Below are 19379 nucleotides of genomic sequence, written 5' to 3' on the forward strand. Positions count from 1 at the left end.
GACACATCACACTGCGACTGTGCCACCACCTTCTGGGTTTGTGCCACATCAGCCAATGACGGTGCCATCTCCCTCTGGGACAGGGCCACCCCCCTCTGTGCCTGTGCCACATCGGCCAGCGGCTGGGCAATGGCGCCAATGTTCCAAGCCATGGCCTACTGTGACTGGAGGTCAGCAGCTCGGCATCCGTGAAGCGTGGGGCCACTCCCCCCGCTGCCACCTTGTTGGCTGACATGGTGTGTGTGGGGAGTGAAGTGTGTATATTCGGCTGCAGCTTGTCAGCCTCCTGAGTGTCAATCACGAAATCGGCACCATTTTGCATTGGAATGGATTGAGTTCCATGCGGCGCCGGTTCTGGCCCCTTGACAGGAGCCGAATCAGTCCAGGTGGCGCCAGTTTTGCTGTCATGGAACTCCACGAATTCTGCGCCAGTGGCAACACTTGAAACGGAGAATTCCGCCCTGTTTTTCCAAACGGAGCTCTCTGCAGAGAGGATTTTGAATTAAAAAATAAGGGGCGGGATTCTCCAACCCCGCGGTGGGGGTGGTGGGGGAGAGGGGGGTGGGGGGGGTGTGGTGATTCAAGCGACGACGCCCTGACGCCGGTCTGCCGATTCTCCGGTGACCGTCTGTACCAGTTGGTGTGGGGCAGAAATCTGAAGTTGCCTTCAGTCCTATCAGATGCTCCCCCTACTCTAGAAAGGTCCAACATTACCTTAACCTTTTTTGCTCATCTGAAAGCTTTGTTTAATAAGGATGTTGGAGTCCAAACCAAGTAAATGTAAGAACGTGGCTTTAAAATAAATAACCTTTTATTGTCACAAGTAGGCTTACATTAACACTGCAATGAACTTACTGTGAAAATCCCCTAGCACCACATTTCGCCACCTGTTCAGGTAAACTTACAGTATATTTACACTTCCCGGTCGACCCCTACCACGTTCCTCTCGGTGCCTCACTTGCCGACCTTAGACACACTGGGTAATTGAGATACCCTGTGGGGGAGCTCATACTCCGCTGGGAGCACGGGAAAGACAAGCATCCCCCCCCCCCCCCCCCCCCGTAGGCCCCCGACGGGATATTACACTCTGCATCAAAGCAGGAAAGTTTTCATTAGAGCTGAGGTTTCAGAGAAAATTCAACAAATCTTCGGCACCACAAAGGCCATCAGGAAAACAGTTTTGACAGGGAGACCTGGTACATTACAAAAGAGAAGAAAGAATGGAAAGGCCCTGACAAAGTGATAGGCAGTGAAGGAAAAGTAGTAATTGTACAACACCCGTAATCAAACTGTTAGAGTTTGTACATCAAGGCTAATTGGCAACGACTATACCGCCACTGATTTGGCACAAGACATAGAGAGTGAAGAGGGGCAGTGCATTTCACATAATGCACATTTTGATGAGCCGACAACGGCAAATAGAGAGTTGATTGGCGATGACCAATGTAAAACTGAAGCACAGGATAAGGCTCTTTATTCAAAAGGACAAATTCCCAAAGGAGAAACAAAGGTAACATACATCCCAGAAGGGAGCCAATGTGTGGAGAGATGACACCGTCATAGGAAGGGCAGCAAAGGTCAATGGTAAACATAAACTTGGTTAAATGTGCAGGATGAAGATCAGGAGATAAGACCCGTGGATTGGCAAAATAAGGCAAAGGTGTAGAAGGCTGGAAAGCATAGTATGAGGTCTGACAGTGAACAGGAATGGGGTCAGTATCCCAGGAAAAGATCTTGGACGTGCTAACAGGACTCTGATCACATGTGGGAAAGATCATGTAGCAGTAGCCCAGGGAGAGCGAAGGAAAGAGTAGAGGTCATATCTTGACCAGGCAGAGAAGTACAGAACAAGCTCGAAATGTGACTTGAAGTAGAAACCCTCAGGATGGAGAAGTTTCAGGCGTTGCTGATTAATTGGAAGATAAGCTGATAACGGAAGCAAAACAAAAACAGTTGGGAAGAATTTGGGGTCCATACTGAATTTCCAGACAGGTGGTCAGGCAGCCTTGCCACAAGATGGATCCGCACAGAGAAGATACTCACTGACGACACAGGCAAGGCTAAAGCTAGACTAGTAGCTCGGGGTTTCGAGGAAATACTTGGGATCAAGATGTCAGAGTGCCCCCCCCCCCCCACTGCAGGGAAAGTAAACTCGAAGCTTTTTCTGGCCATTCTGGCAACATACTTCTGGGAGTGAAAATTGTCAGATATAAGAGCTACGTTTTTGTACTTTCAGAAGGGAATATTTTTAAAACTACCGAAAGAAGCTTGTGATATAGATGGAAAATTGTGGAAATGAAACAATGTGTTTATGCATTCAATTATGTATGGTATTTTTCTGTGAGGTTGGACCTGTTGAAAACTTTTTTCTTCCAGTTAAAGGCAGTCACTATGATATTCTATTGGTATCACAAGGAGAAACAGGTAGGAATCTTTATTATGCATGTTTCTGATTTTTGTTGTAGGGAGGTTCTGTAGAATTTGAACAATGGATGATTGATAAAATCAAGACATGGTTCATGGTTGGAAGCCAAACTTCAGGGGCCTTTAAACACAAATGCTTCGGCATTAAGAAGAACATGTCTAGAGTGGCATTGAATCAATAATCATATCGAGAAAATGTCACTCACAGCCCAATAAATTGAGTCAGATCCTCACAAAAAGGCGATTCAGCATCCAAGGAAAAAAACCCCAATCATTTGAGAAGTTTGATTGGCCATTAAGCTGGTTGCGCACTCAGCCAAGACCTGACGCTAGATACGATATTTTGCACCTGAGTACAAGGATGAAGCGCACCACAGTTGAGGAAGTCCTGGGACCAAACAAAACATTAAAGAAATTCAATTTAGAGAAATGCACACTCAAGTTTCCATCCTTCAGTGAACTAGATTATAGAGATTGGTCATTCTTAGCAATGTTCCGCATGCCAAACTTCCAGATGGATATTCTAGCCTGCAGGGTTTACCATATTCTTGGTCGGAAAGAATGATAAATGTTGCTCATTGCCTTGGGAAGCCCAAAAACTTAAACGGGTAGTGAAATGTACCTTGGCTGCTGAAACACTGGCATCAGCGTATGTTGGGTCTACTTATCCAAAACATTAACAGAAATACTATAGAGGTGGCGAAGTAGAAAAGCTTTGCCCATAGAATGCTAACCGACCTCTGTGGGACAAAGGACGCTCAGCAAAACATGCCATTGAGAAAAAGGGCTAAGAATAGCCTTCGCTAGCATAAAGAAGCGAGGAGGGAGATACGATGGGTTGACACAAGTCACCAATTATCAGACTGTTTTGACCTGCTTCAAGAAATCACTAAATGTATTGGAAGCGAGGCGTCTTATGTTAAAATAACAAAATGGAGAACAAATTTTTGCTTTGTAGTTATGTAAATGTAAGTATGGTAAAGAGAATGCAGGGATATAATCTTAAAGCACATAACTTGTTCTCATTTGTTTGGGGTGAAAAAGCAATGAATTTCTTTTTTTCTAAAGCTTTCATTTAAAGGAAAGAGAGGTGAATCTGTCGACGTATCAGCAATTGCATCATTTGGCAATTGCGTTGTTAAAGGCAGGTGGTGACCAGCAGCTGAACGGTAAATGGGCCCAGCTGGAACAGCTGGGTGGTGTGGGGAAACAGGCGGGGTTTGTCACTCTGCTGAATGGAAACTTGCTTAAGCTAAAAGGCAAACGTTAGACTTATCCCCTCACCATTTGATGCTATTGGATGTGGCAGAGTGAGGAGGGCGGGCAAGTCATTCATCCTGGCCTTAATTGAAAGAGGTGAGGCTGGGAGAGTAACATTTTTTATTTGTTCACGTTATGTAAGCATGGGCAACATTGACTGCCCATCCCTAATTGCCCTTGAGAAGGTGGTGGTGATGAGCCGCCTTCTTAACCGCTGCAGTCTATGTGGTGCAGGTACACCCGCAATGCTCTTAGGGAGGGAGTTCCTGGATTCTGATCCAGCGACAGTGAAAGAAAAATGATAAGAGTTCCAAATTACCTTTGATACGAACGAAGCTTCGTCTAAAATGTAACGGTTCCTCTGCAGGAATGGAAGTCAATGTATTTCAGCCCGTACCTCATCATTCCGGATGGCACTGGGCAGTTGCCATTGCATCTAGAAGGAGGCACTGCCATCCATTATTAGAATCATAGAATCCATGCTGTGCAGAAAGAGACCATTTGGCCCATCGAGTCTGCACCCACCTTTCGAGAGGCCACCCTACCTAGGCCCAATTCCCCGCCCAACTCCTGCAACTTCACCCTAAGGGGCAATTTAGCATGACCAATCCACCTACCCTGTACACCTTTGGACTGTGAGAGGAAACCTACAGGTCCTCAGTCTTACTGAGGATTGCCCCCATAGAACTATTGTGGTCATGATTCTTTTTGCATTTTTATTATTATAACGGGGTCTCTGTGTTGTTGCCGATGTCCTGCATTGGTACAGAAATTGGTATTGGTGAGAAGAACATATTGAGGATGCTTTGGTGCCTCTGGTGTGAGTTGGGGGAGGGCGTCATGGCACATGCCCAATTGTGACGCAGAAATCCCCTCCTATTCCTCTTCTGTGGCCTATATAATTGCAGCAGTTAACCTTAAAATGTTATTATGGAATGTATGGGGTATTCATCATCCTGTTCAAAGGAGAAAGATTCTCTCCTTTCTTAAGAAGGAGGAAGTGGATGAAGCCTTGTCACAAGAAACTAATTCGGATGATAGGGAGGACTTAAAATTGAAACAGGAATGGGTGGGACGGGATTTTTTTGCCTCTTTTCAGCAAGTAGCAGGGGTGTGGCAATTCTGATCAACCAGAACATACCCTTGAAGGTGGAGGCTTGGACGAAGCACAAGGGTGGTAGACATGTGATCATTAGAGGTTTGGTGCATGGCGACATTGTCTCAATAATGAACGTGCACGGGTATTCAAATTAGTGCCCGGAGTTTGTCACCAAGGTTTTGTTTGGACTTTGTACAATTGGCTCCTACTAACTCCTTTGTGGCTGGTGACTTGAACTGCCACCTAAACTCTTTGGTGGACAAGCTCCTGGTTACTAGGAACCCTCCCACACTGCAAGCTAAGGCATTGGCTTAGTGTGGGAGGGTTCGGTATGCGAGGAGGTGAGATATGTGGCTGTTTGGAGGACAGTACAGCCTAGGGATAGAGACGTTACATTCCGCTCTTCTCCTCATCAGCGTCCCACTAGAATTGGTGGATTTGTTGTGCTGAGGGTTATCCTACCCCTGGTGTTTTCCGGTCTGTGGGTAGCATCGTAATCGCAGGCCATACTCACGTCTTCCTGGAATTCTAGAACATGGTGGTTTGATGCCACCCCGCTAGGAGATGTTTCATTTACCACTTATCTCAAGAAAGTTTTTTTCTTTCATTCAACTCTTGATATTCTCCCTTCCATTTTATGGCAGACGTTTAAGGCCTATGCTGCAGGGTTGATAATCTCTGATATGTTTATTAAACGGCGTGTGGTGCAGGAGAACCAGGGCCAGCTGGAAGTCTGTTTGGCAGAAACAGGGGAGAGATATAGGAGGGCTCCTGACAGGCAATTATTGAAGGAGGTTAATGCAGCAAGGATGGCTCTCCATCCCTCATTGACTCGGCAAGCTGAGAGCAGCTTAAGGTTTGCAATGCAGAAACTGTACGAGTTTGGGAATAAGCGGAGTAAATATTTGGCCTGCTTAACTGAAAAGAAGGCAGATTCTGGGGCTGTTCGAGGGGAGAAGGAGGGTTATGAGGACAGAGGACACAGGACTTGCATGCGGAATTATATAAATCAGATCACTCTGGTGATGTGACAGCAGGTATGGAATGTTTCTTCTCTTCCGTTGGGTTTCCAGAGGACTCGGAGAGCCAACATCTAGTTCTCAATGTTCCTATCTCTGAAGATGAAGTCGCTGCGGCCATTAAGGAGCTTCAACCGGGCAAGGCCCCGGGACTGAATATTTTATGTGCAAACTCGAACGGGAATTTAAAGATTTGTTGTTGGAACCGTTGGTGGGTATGTATTATCATCCTTTTGAGCAAGGGCTAATGCCACCGACACTTTGTGAGCCTAATATTTCTTTGCTTTTGAAAGCAGGTAAAGATCCGAAGGATCGTGCCTCTTACAGGCCAATTTCCCTCCTGAATGTTGTCATAATATCCACTCATGTATATAATGAAGTGCAGACAGGCAGTGATTGACACACAGGATGACCAGTAAGCACACAACACAGTGCAGCCAATCACCAGACAGGACACTACCACTATAAAGCCAGAGGGCACTAGGTTTCCCGCTCTCTCGGGACCAGCCACTGAGACAGTCAGAGTCCACGAGCTAGCAAGCACAAACACCATGCGGTAGCTAGTAAGTCTGGTCAGGCTACTCCAAGGTCTCCAGTCAGTTCAGTATAGTGTTGACCCACAGCTGAATATGCATATCAGTTCTATCGTTGAATAAAACAGTGTTGGATCTTCTCCAGTGTTAGACGTCTGTTTCTAGCTTCCCTGCATCTAGTGCAGTCCACATCGAACCTACCTGCCAGCACATCAAATGTTGGCCTGAAATTGTCGCCAAATGTTCTGCCGAGATGGTTGGAAGATTTATTTCCGACGATTGTTTGGGAGGAGCAGGCTGGATTTATTAGGGGTCGATTCTCCAGTAACAATGTTAGAAGACTGTTTAATATGTCTCAGGCTTTTCAAAAGGCCGGATGGCCTTGGATGCAGAAAAGGCTTATGATCGGGTTGAATGGAATTATTTGGTGCATATACAGCACCGGGTTTGGAGAGGAATACATTAAATTGATTCAAGTGTTGTATCATCTGCCTGTCACGGCTGTGCACACAAATGGTTCAAGACCAAAGACTTTTTGGCTCCAGGGAGGGAGTAGACAGGGGTAACCGCTATCCCAGGGGCAACACGGTAGCACAGCGGTTAGCACAGTTGCTTCACAGCTCCAGGGTCTTGGGTTCGATTCCCTGCTTGGGTCACTGTCTGTGCGGAGTCTGCACGTTCTCCCCATGTCTGCGTGGGTTTCCTCCGGGTGCTATGGTGTCCTCCCACAGTCCAAACATGTGCAGGTTACGTGGATTGGCCATGATAAATTGCCCTTAGTGTCCAAAAAAGGTTAGGTGGGGTTACTGGGTAAGGGGATAGGTTGGAAGTGTGGGCTTATGTCGGGTTCTCTTTCCAAGTCTGAGTCTATGCTGGTGGGTGAGTTGAGAGGTACAGTTCCTCCTCCTCTTGCTAATTTCCCCTTTAGGTGGTCCCCCTCGAGATTTAAATATCTGGATGTTTCAGGAGGGAAATTGGCCTGTAAGAGGCACGATCCTTCGGATCTTTACCTGCTTTCAAAAGCAAAGAAATATTAGGCTCACAAAGTGTCGGTGGCAATAGCCCTTGCTCAAAAGAATGATAATACACACCCACCAACGGTTCCAACAACATGTTTCAATGACAGCTGAGCTATTTTACTTCTGAACATGAGATCTAACTGGTCCAAACAGTAGAAATAATGATCAGCACTGTTTATATCCAAACACTTTGTAAAGCCATTGCAATAGACTCCCTTTACTATTTACATACAGCCAACAACTATTAAATAAACAACCTGTTAAAATACCAAAGAGACCAATGAAGCATTTGCACAAGTACAGCACTGAAATCTATGTAGCTATGAGAAAAGGCCGGGTAGGCTGGGCTTCTCCGTGAGGCAGAGGAGGCTCAAGGGAGATTTGATTGAGATGTACAAAATTGTGAGTGGCCTGGTTATAGTGGATGGGAAGGGCTTATTTACCAGCAGAGCGGTCAGTGACTAGGGAGTATAGATTTAAACAATAATAATATTTATTATTGTCACAAGTAGGCTTACATTAACACTGCAATGAAGTTACTGTGAAAGTCCCCTAGTCGCCACATTCCGGCGCCTGTTCGGGTACACGGAGGGAGAATTCAGAATGTCCAATTCACCCAATAGCACGTCTTTCAGGACTTGTGGGCGGAAACCGGAGCATCCGGAGGAAACCCACGCAGACACGGGGAGAACGTGCAGACTCCGCACAGACAGTGACCCAAGCAGGAATCGAACCTGGAATCCTGGTGCTGTGAAGCGACAGTGCTAACCACTGTGCTACCGTGATTGGTGGAATGGCTTGAGGGGGAATTAAGAAAGAGATTTAGGTAGGGCCTGGAACTCACTGAAAGAATGGTAGAGGCAGAAACCTCAACTCATTATGAAAAGTGTCTGGATTTGTACCTTGCTGTGACCAGGACTATGGGCCATCACTGGACAGTGGGATTAGCCTGGGTGTCTCGTTTATCACCCGGCGCAGACACAATAGGCTAAGTGACTCCTTTCTGTGCTGTAAACGCTCAATGATTCTAATGTACAGCACATTATCGATGAACCAAAAACCTGAGCAACCACCTGCGTTTATATAACTCCTTTAATGTAGGAAAATTCAGCACGGCAGCACAGTGGTTAGCACTGTTGTTTCACAGCTCCAGGGCCCCGGGTTCGATACCCTGTCCATGCGGAGTCTGCACGTTCTCCCCCTGTCTGCGTGGGTTTCCTCCGGGTGCTCCGGTTTCCTCCCACAGTCCAAAGATTTGCAGGTTGGGTGGATTGGCCATGATAAATTGCCCCTCAGTGTCCAAATAGGTGGGGTGGGGATCCTGGGTTACGGGGATGGGGTAGAGGCGTGGGCTTGGGTGGGGTGCTCTTTCCAAGGGCCGGTGCAGACTCGATGGGCCGAACGGGCTCCATCTGCACTGTAAATTCTGTGATTCTATGAAGTTGCTTTGGTCAAAGGAGCAGGTTTTTGGGAGCACCTTTTTTAAAGATAAGAGAGAAGTGGAGAAGCCCAGAGTTTAAAGGAGGGAGTTCTCGAGCTTAAGGTACATGGACAACTGTCAGGAAGATGTTAATGGAGGCGTGATGGGAGTGAGGAACAAGAGGTCAGAGTTTGAGAAACACATATTGGGAAGGTTGTAGTGGGGGGAAGCTTACAAAGATAGTGAGGGTCAAAGCCCTGGAGGAATTTGAATGCAAGGACGATAAACTTAAAATTGTGACTTGTGGGCATGAACCAGCACAAGGTGCGATGGTTGGGCTGCCTCAACTAAGGTTCAGGGATCAAAATTGAGCTCTGCCTGGTTTCTTCGATGGTTCGATATATGTCATATGGTTAAGTTTCTTGACACACTTAATAATAATAATCGCTTATTGTCACAAGTAGGCTTCAATGAAGTTACTGTGAAAAGCTCTTAGTCGCCACATTCCGGCGCCTGTTCGGAGAGGCCGGTGCGGGAATTGAACCTGTGCTGCTGGCCCTGTTCTGCATTACAAGCCAGCTGTTTAGCCCACTGTGCTAAACCAGCCCCTTGCAGTTATCCGTACAAAAGGATATTTTCCCTCATTGACAAATTGGCCACTTTATAATGTTTGATTATTCTTCTGAGGAATGCAAGTTGGACATTGGTCGGAACTCCCCGGTCGTCGCGACTCATTCTTCCCCGTTGGCAGCGTGTCGCAGCCAGTGGGGTTCGTGGCTATGTGGGGTGGGTACAATGACAAATCCCATTGACAAGCAGCGGGAGTATAGAATCCCTCCACCAACTCAAATCAAATATTCACTATTTATTGGCACAGAGCATTCTTGTAGCTCCTCCCACTCTCAGATACGAAAGAACCACTAACTTGTAACAGAAAAGAGTTTTGGCAAACCTCATATTTGTGGAGAGCTGGAAGATTTTGGTGAGATTGTTGACACGTGAAGAAAAACACAGGGAAATCTTTGCGGTGCAAGTTCTGAACTTGGGACCAAGAGGAAGCCATTCAGCCCCTCCAACCTGTTCCATTCAATTAGATCATGGATGATCATCACCTCAACCCCATTGACTCATCCTGATTCCATGGCAGGGATTCCCTAGGGCCGCCAGGCAATGGCCCGATTCCTGATGGTCCAGTGAATTGGGCATCGGTCGTGGAACATGTTGCAATCTCCCGGTCCACCCGCTGGGCTTGATGAGGGTCCTGACTGTTCCAGTGAGGTTCCCGACCAGACCCCGCTGGAACATGCAAAATGGTCATTATCACTAATTTCAGTCTCGTTTGCAGGCTGACGACCTGTCTGCTGGGTGCTCCAGCTCTAACCAGTTGGGAGCCCCACTGATGTGAACTGGTGCACGTCCTGAGAAACGGAGACTTGACGGGTTACACTCTGAAGGGTGGTAATAGGGTGAGACCTTCCCTACAATTGCCTTCAGGGTGGCAAGGGGGGGGGGTGTCCTTCACGGAAGGGGAGAGTCGGGGGGTGGTGGCTTGTGCTGGGCTGGAATGGCTCAAGTCATGTGTCTTTCCTGGGATGGGGGTTATTTGACTGGTCTTCCCATCTGCAGCCTTCAAACCATCTGTCAGTATCTCAAAATTAAAGTTCTCTGACAGCAAAGGAAAGTCATCCCATCTGCAGTGTCACGTTCCAGTGATATCTTTGTAATAAGGACTAGAATGCAAATCTTGACATCTGCAACTCCAATTTTATTGTGTTCTCCAATCGTTTCCCTTCCCACAGTGCCACCTGCATCCACTTTAAATATACGTGTAGTCTATCAAACAGCAAGTGCAACCTGAAGCCCTTTAAATTGTCTGTCAGCATGCCAAGTTCAAAGATCTGTGAGATGAAGGTGGTGGAAACCTTTGAAGTGGTTTTTGCCCTTTAACATTTTCTAGCCTGTTTGCATGCCTCGAATACTGAAAGCTTTGAACATTCAATTTCATGAACAAAAGCATTTCACAAGCTTCTTGATTGACAGGTACAGGCAGTTTCAAAGGGAGAATTAAGGTTATTTATTTTTACAGCTCTACAGGTGTCCATTAACTCAGATTAACAGCTGCTTTTATAACTGAAGCTTTTGTAAAGAGGGCGTCACCTTGTTCTCGGCACCTGGAAGCTCTTGAGAACAAAGAAACAAATTGTGGTTAGAAAAACAGCTGCTCCTCTGAGCTAATGGGCCTGTGTAGAGCTATAGAAATAAATAACCTGGGGAGGAGGGGGGACAGGACACTGCAGCAGCATTCTAAGAGCTGTTTAAAAAGGGTGATCTCTAAGGAGCGGGACCTGTCAGAGAGATCAGGTCCCTCCCCTCTCAGGTCCAGTGGGAACCCCGATGTGCCAGTGAGTGACATTGAAACCCCGATACTTGGTAAAAGATTTTCCAAGTGCCATTAAATGGCACATTCGGTTCTAAAGGAGGCGGTGGCGTAGTGGGATTGTCACTGGACCAGTAATCCACCCAGGGTAATGCTCTGGGGACCCACGTTCAAATCCCACCATGGCAGATAGATAAATAAAATATCTGGAAATAAAAGCCAATTTTTTTTTTCATGTATTTTATTACAAACATGTATCAATACAGGTTATAACACATAAACACCTCAGGAAACAACTATACAGTCTGTATAAATGTTATTCCCACCCCCACACTGTGACGAACAGCTCCTCGACCGTAGTCACAAACATCCCCCACATTTTCTCAAACCCCTCTGCAGAGCTCCTTAACTCATATTTTGTTCTCCCCAACCACAGGAAGTCGTACAGGTTACCCAACCAAGCCACTACCCCCAGTGGCGATGCCGACCGCCACGCCAGCAAAATTCGTGCAATCAGAGAGGCGAAGGCCACAACATCAGCTTTCCTCCTCCCCATGAGCTCCGGCTTCTCTGAAACCCCAAATAGCGCCACCAAAGGGTCCGGGTCCACTCCCTCCTCCACTATCCTGGCTAAGACCACGAACACTTCTGCCCAGAATCTTCCCAATTCTTCGCAACCCTAAAACATGTGCGCGTGATTCGCTGGCCCCGCCACACCTCTCACACTCATCTGCTACTCCCTGAAAGAACCCACTCATTCTCGCCCGAGTCATATGCACCATGTGCACCACCTTAAACCGTATCAGGCTCATCCTTGCACAAGAGGAGGTCCCGTTTACCTTACACAGTGCCTCACTCCATGCTCCCCAATTGATCTCCCCTCCCAACTCCCCATTACCATTTCTCCTTCATCTTCGCCACCCGCTCGCTTCCCTGCCCGCCCCCCCCTCTCCCCTCCACCCCCACCAGCCGCTTGTAGGAAATAAAAGTCTAATGATGACCATGGAAGCATTGTCGATTGTTGGAAAAAAAACATCTGGTTCACTAATGTCCTTTAGGGAAGGAAATCTGCCGTCCTTACCTGGTCTGGCCTACATGTGACTCCAAACACGCAGCAATGTGGTTGACTCTTAAAGTGCCACTCAATTCGAGGACAATTAGGGATGGGCAACAAATGCTGGCCTTGCCTGCGACGCCCACATCCCACAAAAGAATAAAGAGAAAGGTTCAGTCGCAGCGCCAACAGGAGTCACTCCGGTTTTTCCACTGGCGAGAGCACTTAGTCTCCAATCGGATGGATCGCGTCCCACAGCCCTCACTGACCACGCCTAATCAAAAGCTGACAATCTCAGTTTACGTCCTAGAAATCAGGGCTAGAAATCAAGCAAGCAGAGGCTTGTCGAACACTTATTTCAGGAACACAATCCCCTTTTTAGGAGAGGAAAATAATGTTCACCGACGTCAAATTGGTTGACGTGTGGAAATCTGGCACAGGCGGCAAGCTACCTGAACCTGGAGGAAAGTCACCTCCACTCGATCCCGAGGTCTGTCTGAGCAAGTTTAAATGTTTCAAGTGAAAACGCAAGTTTGAGCTTCTGCAGGAGGCAAAGTGAAGTGAGTCAGGCAGGGAGAGTGGGAGCTGAACAAAGCAAACATTCAGGTTTTCAGGCTGGGTGTGGGTGGGGGGGGGCGGGGGGGGGGCAGAGGTGACAGGGAGGAGGGAGGATTAGGGATGGAAGGGAATACATTGCTTCACCTTCAGATTAACAAAATATATTAAAGAAAATAACCACCGAGCCAAATTCTACTGCTCGTGGCTAAAATCTCATCAAAGGCCAATGGAAAAGCCAGAAAGGTGGCAGGCAGGACCATTTACCCTGCCTCCCCAAATTACGCCAAGAAATGAAAAGGACCACCAAAGAACAAACATTTTCCTGCTGACAGGATTTTCGAGACATGCCGATAGCAACCCCCGGCGGCACGTTCCCCAGTAGCGTGGCCGAGGAACAACACAAAACACCAGAAGAGCCCGTCCGCAGGTCAGTAGCAAGCTGCCTCCAACGCGACTTTCTCCTCCGAGGGAATAAGCGCGTCAAAGCTGTAAGAGTGGGTCGCAGGATGTCAATTGGATGCGGCCCCATCCTTCGTTCGTTCAAGGTCGGGGTGGAGGGGGTGGCAGTTTTAAAGGACGCCCGGAGCCGAGGACCCCGACCCGCTCCCGACCCCGGATCACTGTACGTGTGGAGTTTGTTCTGCTTGGGTCTCACCCACACAACCCAAAGACGTGCAGGGTGGGTGGATTGGCCACGCCAAATTGCCCCTTATTTAGAAAAAAATAAAATAATAAAAGAATAACATTTTTAAAGGCCGTCCCGGTGCACTACCGCCTGTCAGTGCCCCTGGACACTGTGCCAGGGGACAGTGCCTGGGTTGTGCCCAGCCATCACCCTCTTCTCCCCGAGCGATGCACTCACCTGCGCTCCTCTGATCGGTCTGCGCAGCAGGTGTATGCCCTGGGAGGTCAGTCGGAATTCATGCCAGTATGCTCTCATGCTGATGTGAATGGATTAATTGAGGGGAAGTGGGGGAGAGCAATGATCAAGCAGAGTGAGCTGAAAATGACATGCAAAATTATTATCATGGAGTTCCTGACGTTGAACATCGGGGTTCTTGTAACATCACTGGTGGGGGCGGGGCGTACCCGGACAATCCCGACGAGCCTCCTGCCTATGTAAACACAATTTGGGTCTCTCGCAAGATTTCCCGCTCTCGTCACAAAACCCGACCGAGGAGATCGGGAGCGGAAAATCTCGCCCTAGGAATGTCTACAATTGATTGATTTCTGACAATATGCAGCATTTTGTTCAACCCTTTATCCATATTGGATAATTGCAATGGCTTCACAACTTGACAATATATTTGTGCAGGGACCATCTACAGTTGCATCGAGCAGGCTAAGGTTATCCATTCAAGGTTACTATGGGAAGCGAGAGAGGAGATTGCTGCGCTGTTGGTGATGATCCTTGCGTCTTCACTCTCCACTGGAGTAGTACCGGATGATTGGGGGGAGGCGAATGTTGTTCCCCTGTTCAGGAAAGGAAATAGGGAAATCCCTAGGAATTACAGACCAGCCAGTCTTACGTCTGTGGTGAGCAATATACTGAAAAGGATTCAGAGAGATAAGATTTCATAGAATTTACAGTGCAGAAGGAGGCCATTCGGCCCATCGAGTCTGCACCGGCTCTTGGAAAGAGCACCCCACCCAAGGTCAACACCTCCACCCTATCCCCATAACCCAGTAACCCCAGCCAACACTAAGGGCAATTTTGGACACTAAGGGCAATTTATCATGGCCAATCCACCTAACCTGCACACCTTTGGACTGTGGGAGGAAACCGGGGCACCCGGAGGAAACCCACGCACACACGGGGAGGATGTGCAGACTCCGCACAGACAGTGACCCAAGCCGGAATCGAACCTGGGACCCTGGAGCTGTGAAGCAATTGTGCTATCCACAATGCTACCGTGCTGCCCTTTATGATTATTTAGAAAAACATGGTTTAATTAAAGATTGTCAGCATGGCTTTTTGAGGGACAGGTCATGCCTCACAAGCCTCATTGAATTCTTTGAGGATGTGACGAGACACATTGAGGAAGGTCGGGCAGTGGATGTGGTATATATGGATTTCAGTAAGGCGTTTGATAAGTTTCCCATGATTGGCTCATTCAGAAAGTCAGGAGGCATGGGATACAGGGAAGTTTGGCTATCTGGATACAGAATTGGCTGGCCGAAAGAAGACAGTGAGTGGTAGTGGATGGAAAGTATTCCGCCTGGAGGTCAGTGACCAGTGGTGTCCCACAGGGATCTGTTCAGCGAACTTTGCTCTTTGTGGTTTTTCTCAATGACTTGGATGACGAAGTGGAAGGGTGGGTTAGTAAGTTTGTCGATGACACGAAGGTCGGTGGAGTTGTAGATAGTGTCGTGGGCTGTTGCAGGTTACAACAGGACATTACCAGGATGCAGAGCTGGGCTGAGAGGTGGCAGATGGGGTTTAACCTAGATAAATGTGAAGTGATTCATTTTGTAAGGTTGAATTTGAATGCTGAATACAGAGTTAAAGGCAGGGGGCGAGATTCTCCACTCCCGCGCCGGTTGGGAGAATCGCCTGGGCCGCCAAAATTTCCCGGGACGCCGGTCCGACACTCTCCCAAGCGGCGGGAACAGCCCGGTCGAGTTCCGCGGGCCGCAGGCCAGAGAATCGCCGGAGACACCTAAAATGGCGATTCTCCGGCACCCCCGCTATTCTCAGGCCCGGATGGGCCGAGCGGCCAGGCCAAAACGGCGGGTTCCCCCCCGACGCCATCCACACCTGGCCGCTGCCGTCGGGAACAGCGCGCGAATGCTGGGGGGACGGCCTGCGGGGGGGCGAGGGGGAATCCTGCACCGGGGGATACCTCAAATGTGGGGTGGCCCGCGATCGGTGCCCACCAATCGTCGGACCGTCCTCTCTGAAGAAGGACCCCCTTCCTTCCGCGGCCCCGCAAGATCCGTCCGCCATCTTCTTGCGGGGAGGACTTAGAGAGGACGGCAACCATACATACATGCATGCGCGGATGACGCCAGTTATGCGGCGCCGGCCACATCATCTATGCGGCGCCGCCTTTACGCGGGCGACAAGGCCTGGCGCGTGTAGATGACGCGGCCCCGATCCTAGCCCATTGTCAGGGCCTGAATCGGTCGGGATCAGGGCCGTTTCGCGCCGTCGTGAACCTCGACTGCGCGGCCACTTCGGCGCGGGAGTGGAGAATCCCGCCCATGATTCTTGTGGAGTAACAGAGGGATCTTGGGTCCCCTTGCATAGATCCCTCAAAGTTGACAACTAGGTTTATTAGGGATGTTAAGAAGGCGTATGGTGTGTTGGCTTTCATTAACAGGGGGATTGAGTTTAAAGAGTCGCAAGGTTTTGCTGCAGCTCTATAAAACTCTGATTAGACCACACTTGGAATATTGTGTCCAGTTCTGGTCGCCTCATTATAGGAAGGATGTGGATGCTTTGGAGAGGGTGCAGAGGAGATTTACCAGGATGCTGCCTGGACTAGAGGGCATGTCTTATGAAGAAAGGTTGAGGGAGCTAGGGCTTTTCTCACTGGAGTGAAGAAGGAAGAGAGGTGACTTGATAGAGGTATACAAGGTGATGAGAGGCATGGATAGAGTGGATAGCCAGAGAATTTTCCCCAGGGCCGAGGGGACATAATTTTAAGGTGATTGGAGGAAGGTATAGGGGAGATGTCAGAGGTAGGTTCTTTCCACAGAGAGTGCAAGGTGTGTGGAATGCACTGTCAGCAGAGGTGGTGGAGTCAGAGTCATTAGGGACATTTAAGCGAATCTTAGACAGTCACATGGGCAGCAGTAAATTGAAGGGGTGTAGGTTAGGTTGATCTTAGATTAGGATAAATGGTCGGCAGAACATCATGGGCTGAAGGGCCTGTACTGTGCTGTCCTGTGCTATGTTCCAAGCCTCACTTGATCTCAGTAGTTTCCAACATTATGACAGTTAATTGGCTATAATTTGGCTGTCCTGAGATCATGGAAGATGCTATGTAGATGCTCTCATTTCTAAAAAATCTTTCACAATGTAGGCATTTCCTTTAAGTGTTCTGCTGACTTCTTACAGCACCCCTCCCCTTCACACTTTTGTTCCATGTCTATATTACCTCCAGATTTGACTATTCCAACACATCGCTGGCCAGCAAACCCCCCCCCCCCCCCACCCCATCTCCCACATTCTACCTTCCATAAACTTGGGGTCATCCAAAACTAAGCAACCCGTGCCCTTGTGTGCAGCAAGTCCCATTCAGCCATCACCCCTGTGCTTGCTAATCCACATGGTCTCCCAGTTGAACAACAGCCTCAATTTTGAAATCCTCAATCTTGAATACAAATTGCTTACAAATTCACATGTGGTCTTGCCACCCCTCCCGCCCCCCCGTCACTGTAATCTCCTCCAGTACGAGAACCCCTCAAGATCTCTGCACCCCTCTCATTCCCCTGCCTGCCCCCACCCCATGCCCCTGCATCATTGCTTCTATTCAAATAATCATCAAATGCCTTCTTGAATGCCTCGATTGAAGGTGGCGTTTAAGAGCTTCGGAAAGGTTTAAACACCAAGGTCAAATTCTGCTTCTAAGGAGCCTGACTAATTCAGTGTGGAAAGGACCATCAGTCAACCTGGCTCACTCTTCAGAATAATTATATCCTCTCAGCAAAATATCTGTTTTAAATCACATTTGGGGTGTGCGGTGGTAAGGCCAGCATTTTTGCTGCATTACCAACTGTTCTGGAGCGGATATCACCTACAATAGATTAGCTGACTCAGCCATTTCAAAGTACAGTTAAAGAGTCAACCACTGAATCATGGGACATAGATATGAAGATAAGTTATTTAGGCATTGATGCGCGATCAATTACACTCAAGACGAAGTGATTTCATAACTGAAGGCTTTAATCGACTAGAACCTGTTCCCCAGCAGCTTCGGTACAGAAAGTGAAGGCTGCTGGGACAGCACCGGTTCTTATACTCCGCCTGTCAGGGCGGAGCTACGTATCAACAGCCAATGGTAAACTCCTAGGTTTAACCAATGGTCATCAGCCTCTAAGGTACCGCAATACCTGATAATACCACAGGCATGATCAGACCGAACTCTTCCAGCCATGAGGAAAGATTGGATAGGCTGTAGTTTTCGACTTGGAACAGAGGGGGCCAAGGGGAGATTTGAGGTGTCACAGAGTGGAAGGGAAGGGACTATTTTTACCTAGCAGAGAGGTCAGTGACTAGGGCGCATAGATATAAAGTGATTGGTAGGAAGATTATAGGGGAGATGAGGAATAGCTTTTTCCCCCCAGAGGCAGGTGGAGTGATTTGCAAAAACAAAAGCAAATGCGATGTGAGAGAAAGCCTTTCTGTCTGGAATGCGCTGCCTGGAAGTGTGGTGGAGGCAGGTTCAATCGAGGCATTAGACATTTTTTTGAATAGAAACAATATGCCTGGGTATGGGGGAAAAGGCAACGGAATGGCACAAAGTCATGATGCTCGTTTGGAGAGCTGGTACAGACAAGATGGGCCGAATGGCCTCCTTCTGCACCGTAACAATTCTATGTTTTGGCTAGCAGGTACGGCACGCCAATCGCCCACCCCAATCCCTGTGCTTTATACATTTCTATACAATTACTGAAAACAGGCAGATTATTGCATTCTTTCTCTGTTGGATTCTACTTTCCTTTCTTCCATCCATTTGTATGTTTTGTTTAATTCATTCTGCAATTTCTGAGCATCTACCTCGCCCCCCTCCCACCACCAACCCCCCCAACCTCCACCAGTTTGATATCATCTTCAAATGTAACCAGTTTCTCGTTCAGTTTCGAAATACAAGACCTTGATCAAATGTTAAATTTGCAGAGGTCTTAGTACCAAGTCATTTCCTTCTCCCTGACATAACTCCTCCAGCTCCAGACTGTTTATTTCTGCCTAATAATAATCTTTATTAGTGTCGCAAGTAGGCTTACATTAATACTGCAAGTGAATGTAATGGGAAAATCCCCTATTCTCGTTTAAAGCTTTGGCCTTGTTAAAATGTCACATGGCTTGATTTGTTTAAACATTAATGATTTGAATGTTATTCCTTTCCCCCTGGCCATTCCATCCAAAGCTCGTTAATGTAAAATGCATTTCCAGTTGAAAAGAGGTGAATTTCAGTCGTGTCACTCAAGTGAAGGTGGACTTCCTCTTCTGATGAAGGGGAGGAAATTACTTTTTAAAGTGTTTGATGACAGATAGAATTAGTGGCTTTTGAGCTGGTCATGTCTGATTTTGTTTCTGAGTCATTATTTACTGGGTTGTGTTCAGTCCTTCTTCCAGGCTGCTTTGGCATTGAGCACAGCTCGAGTTAACCATTTGCTGAAGCAGTGTGCGTATTGCACTTAACCAGGTTTGCTTCTGAACAAAGTCACTGCAAAAAAAAACATTGAGGGTTAGATTCTCCGGTCGCCAACGACAAAATCGTGTTCGGTGAACGGCTGGAGAATCCAAATTTACGACAGAATCGGGGACGGCGCCACTTTTGCGATGCTCCGCCCCTTCCAAAGCGGTGCGCCGCGCCACGTATCGACATTGCCTGAGGCCCACCCCCGATGTCCCACCCCACAACTGGCCGAGTTCCCGGCGGCGTGG

The sequence above is a fragment of the Scyliorhinus torazame genome, chromosome 21 (assembly GCF_047496885.1).
Source record: "Scyliorhinus torazame isolate Kashiwa2021f chromosome 21, sScyTor2.1, whole genome shotgun sequence".
In the NCBI taxonomy this organism is placed as follows: Eukaryota; Metazoa; Chordata; class Chondrichthyes; order Carcharhiniformes; family Scyliorhinidae; genus Scyliorhinus; species Scyliorhinus torazame.